Raw genomic sequence first — 4,726 nt, forward strand, 5'->3', positions numbered from 1 at the left:
GTTTACAAGTCACAAAAGGATCTATGTGGGATTTATTTATTATTTATTTTATTATGGTAATTTCAAGGCTTGTTTCTACAGTTCCTTGCTACATAGAGATAAAGCATCCCAGGTTTAGGTGGTGATACATTCTCACCTTTGTCCCTCAAAAGTAAAACTTTGGAGATAAAAATATGCTATCAGTATGCCTCAGATGTAAAGTTGGCTCTTAATAATGCATGCTATTTCTCTACTATTAAAGTTTGATAAATTGATAATATGTTCACTTCTTATGGATAACTTTCCAAAATCACTTTGGTGCCAGTGTTTTATTCTAAGCATAAGGGGCCCATAGTGTGTTTCTCATACTATCATGCAATCACCTAAGTATCAGATGAACCACACAGTTTCTGAGTCAAATGTTCATTTCTCTTAAATAGAACATACATTATTAAGTAAAAGTCTCTGTTTATCAGATATTACAGGATGTGATTTGCTTCAAGCCGTGGCAAATCTGGAACTCCAGTGAAAATCAACATTAAAGTTTGTAGAGCCATTTGTGGGTGGCAGTGGAAAGTGCTAGGCTGATCTCTAAATAAGTAAAAATGCCGTTCCTAAGGGAAATAAGAGAGGGATAATGTACTGATAATGGTCGAATTCTCTTTACATCTGCCAGCGGGTGCAAGTTTTAATAAAGCAATCTAGCACTGCTATAAATGTCACAGGTATTCCAGAACTTGTATTTCTGATTTTCATTCATTAACTCACCCCTTTCCTAGCTTTGTTTTTCCAGCACATGTGCGGTTGCCCCAAGATATTACGTTTTCTGAACTATATAGGTTTTAGTTTTCACACATGAAGGGTGTTCCCTCTTTATTAGTGTCCTAGCTGGGCAACATTCCCTGGGCATGTGTAAGGGAACAATGGGAAAACCAACTGTTGTTATTTAGTATTGAAATGGCATAGTACTTTCTTTTGCTTTTTCTTATTTAGAAATGGGGTCTCATTAAGTTGTCCAGGGCGGTCTTGAAGCTCTTAAAGTTCTGGGTTCAAGTGCCTTACCCTCCCCAGTACGTAGGATGACAGGTGCCTGCCACCACTGAGCTTTGCTTCTTTAAAATTGCTCTTGACTTTCTGAATAACATTCCCTTAAAATGAGCTGTTTATTTTCAGTAGCGTTGGCATGTTCTTATATATTTTAATTTTCAATTTTTCATCATTTATTCATAAGGTCACTTACCATCTAATCTAATGTCGTGAGACAGAGGCTTGACTGCAGAATGGACAACCCTGTCTTTGTACTCTGGCAAGCCAACCAATCACATTTACTTGGAGGAATTCACATCTCACTCTAATTCTAAAAATATTTAATTAAATAAATTAGCTAATTAGCTAAATTAGGTACTGTATGAGGTCAATTAAGTTAACGAACTTGTCCTAGGAAAAGTGCTATACAGCTCATCATTGGAAATCACCACAGTCACCAAATGGCCCAGGGAACACTTGGAAGATAACTGTAGTGACATTCAGCAATAAGGGACGTACACTTTGTTTAGGATGAATTTGATAACTTAATTGTCTGACCTCTTAAATGGCAAGTTTAAGTGGAAAAAGAAAAAAGGCTTATGCACTGATATAGGATATTTCAAATCTGTATTTCTTTAAAAAGATTATTCATGTTAAGAAAAATAAGGTGTTACTTGCCACCTTTAAGGAAAACAGATGATGGGGCAGCGCCTCTAGCTCAGTGGGTAGAGGGCCTGCCCCATATATCGTGGGTGGTGGGTTCAAACCCAGCCCTGGCCAAACTGCAACAAAAAAAATAGCCGGGCATTGTTGGGGGCACCTGTAGTCCCAGCTACTTGGGAGGCTGAGATGAGAGAATCACCTAAGCCCAGGAGTTGGAGGTTGCTGTGAGCTGTGACGCCACAGCACTTTGCCGAGGGAGATAAAATGAGACTCTGTCTCTAAAAAAAAAAAGAAGTTGATAACTTTTTTTATTTTTATTTGTGAAGCTTTAATTAATTGCTAAAAATTTCCATACCATTAAGAACAGAGTATGAATGTTTTTGCTACAACAAATAAGTAAGCAAGGAGATGGTTATGTTAATCAGTTACATGTAGGCATTCCACAATGTATATCAAATCAGCACATTTTACCCCATAAATGCATTAATGTACACAGTTATGATTTAATAAAGAATCAAAAAAAAATTCACACTAAGATTTCATTCCCACTGCAAACCAGGCCTTGGAGAAGTAGAAACGACCCAACCAGGTTCATTGAGCAGAGAATTATAATCAAAATATAACATATTCAGCCTGGATTTCTCAAATTCTATTGGTGAAGTTAATCAGGATATAGTTACATTTGTCATTCCCATGCTATGACAGAATTTCACAAAATATTCTCTACATGTTCACCACTACTTTATAAGACTTTGCAATGAATATTTTGTAAATAAAGTTATATTTAGCTATGACTTCCCATTTTACCTATGCATGGTGACTTTATGGCCCACCTTGGAATTCCCTGAACTACTGTATGTGAGGTGGACAAGGGTAAGCATGATGAGCCAGAGTGCCCAGGGCTGAATGCTCATGCGGCCACTGTATAATCTCTTTGTGCCCTGTGCCTCAGTTTCTTTATCTGTGAAATGAAGCTAGTGCCACTGGCCAAGTCAAAGGATGACTGAGAAAGTTAAAATACACTGATGTGTATTAAATGCTTAAGCAGGGCTTGGCACAGAGAAAGCGCTCAATATTAGGCACTATTGTGGCTATTTACCCTTAAATTATTATTATCAAAGTGATTTTTATTTCATGAATCCATGCAGTTTCTTTCAAGCATCCTCACGGGAGTACACACTCACCCCCAAACCATGCATTCACAAAAGAGCCTGAAATTCCGGATGCAGCATTCATTTTGTGGTTACACTCTTAGGACTCATGTCTGTTCGCATTTCCTTGCTCGTAGCATATTTCCAAGGATCAGATGGACATGGTTGAGTCACATTCTTGGCTCAATCTAAGACAAGGCTTTTAATCAGTTGAAGGCTGCAGCTTGTGTCAAACCCTAGACACTTGCTCTGCAAAGGGAAACTTAATACAACCAGCATCTCCCATGGACCAAACTTGGCACAGTTCATAAAGCAGCGCAGTCCAGTCAGCAAAAATTCATTTTCAGAGCTGCTCCAATACTTAAATTGTGCTTGTAACAAAAATATCAGTGAATCTTTAAGTCAAAACCCATGGCCGAATTTCTCCCTACTGCTTTCCATCCCACGCTTCACTTTCTTTTTTTTTTTTTTTCATTAAAACTCAGCATCTTTATTTTTTTCTTTCTTTTTTTTTTATTAAATCATAGCTACGTACATTGATATAATCATGGGGCATCATTCACTAGCTTCACAGACTGTTTACCAAGTTTCACATATACCCTTGTAAGATGCACCGCTGGTGTAATCCCACCAATCCCCTTCCCTCTACCCACCTCCCGCCTCCCTCCCCTCCCTTTCCCCCTTCCTCCTATTCTTAGGTTGTAACTGGGTTATAGCTTGCATGTGAAAACCCTAAATTAGTTTCATAGTAGGGCTGAGTACATTGGGTATTTTTTCTTCCATTCTTGAGATACTTTACTAAGAAGAATATGTTCCAGCTCCATCTTTCTTTAAGGCTGCATAATATTCCATGGTTCACTTTCTTATCTTTTGAATGTGGGTTGAGTTGGAGGTGCAATCTCCCCAGCACACGCAGATGCCTGTGTGTTTGCACACATGTGCACATGTGTGCATGTTGGGAGTTGGAGACGGGGATGGTGAGAGAAGAGAGATAGAAGGGTCACACATGCTAACAAATTTGATTCTAAAATTAGTTTGGTAAATCATCAGATGTGCTGTAAAACTGCTACCGTCCTCCAAGTGGAGGTTCTTTCAGGTGATTGTTGAAAAGAAAGAATTTCAGGCACACCAGGGAAGCCCAAAGCTAGCAGCTTTTACTGAAAGTGAAAGTGAAGGTACAGTCTCCTGAGGGAGGAAGCCGGAGGCTTAAAAAGAGTAGCTGCAGTTTTCTCTTGTGTAAGTGTGTAGTAGTTCATCTACTGGTTTCATCTCAGTGCTGAATGCATTGGATACCGGCCTTTCTTTTCTTTTTCTCTTTTTTTTTTTTTTGCTGGAAAACCATGGAATGCTTCACAAATTTGCCTGTCATCCTTGCGGAGGGGTCATGCTAATCTTCCCTGTATCATTCCAATTTTAGTATATGTGCTGCAGAAGCAAGCACTAATACTTTGTGATACTTTACTAAGTAAAATGTTCCCCAGCTCCATCCAGGTAAATACTAAAGCTGCAAAGTCTGTCTTTTTTTAAGGTTGAATAGTAAACAAAAGTGGAGGGAAGTGGGGAAGGGGAGATGGGAAGGGGTTTGATAAGTTCTCACCTAATGGGCATAATGTAGAGGTATAAGCAAACTCTCCAGATGAAGGACACAACCACAACTTGGACTCTATCTAACAAACAGACAATGTAACCTAATCATGTGTATCCTCACATTAATCTGAAATGAAAAAAAAAAACTACAGTAGTTGCATCAGAAGATGCGGTTTATGGCTTTTTGCAGTACAGAAGAACCTCTGTGAGTTGACCACTTGTGGGACTGTCATAAACTGGCCAACACACAGAGGTGGTCAATATAAGGAACTAGGTCTACTGCACTGATTTGTACATGTGGTGCATGTCTGGTCTATGAA

General features: G+C 38.8%; 1 non-coding gene across 1 annotated transcript; it reads right to left on the reverse strand.

The window, feature by feature from the left end:
* Nucleotides 1-4,153: 4,153 nt before the first annotated feature.
* LOC128592406 (U6 spliceosomal RNA) lies at nt 4,154-4,260 on the reverse strand. The gene has a single exon (XR_008381861.1). It is a non-coding gene; the product is annotated as a U6 spliceosomal RNA (small nuclear RNA).
* Between the last annotated feature and the right edge of the window lie 466 nt (nt 4,261-4,726).

Source organism: Nycticebus coucang, chromosome 1 (genome assembly GCF_027406575.1).
Source record: "Nycticebus coucang isolate mNycCou1 chromosome 1, mNycCou1.pri, whole genome shotgun sequence".
In the NCBI taxonomy this organism is placed as follows: Eukaryota; Metazoa; Chordata; class Mammalia; order Primates; family Lorisidae; genus Nycticebus; species Nycticebus coucang.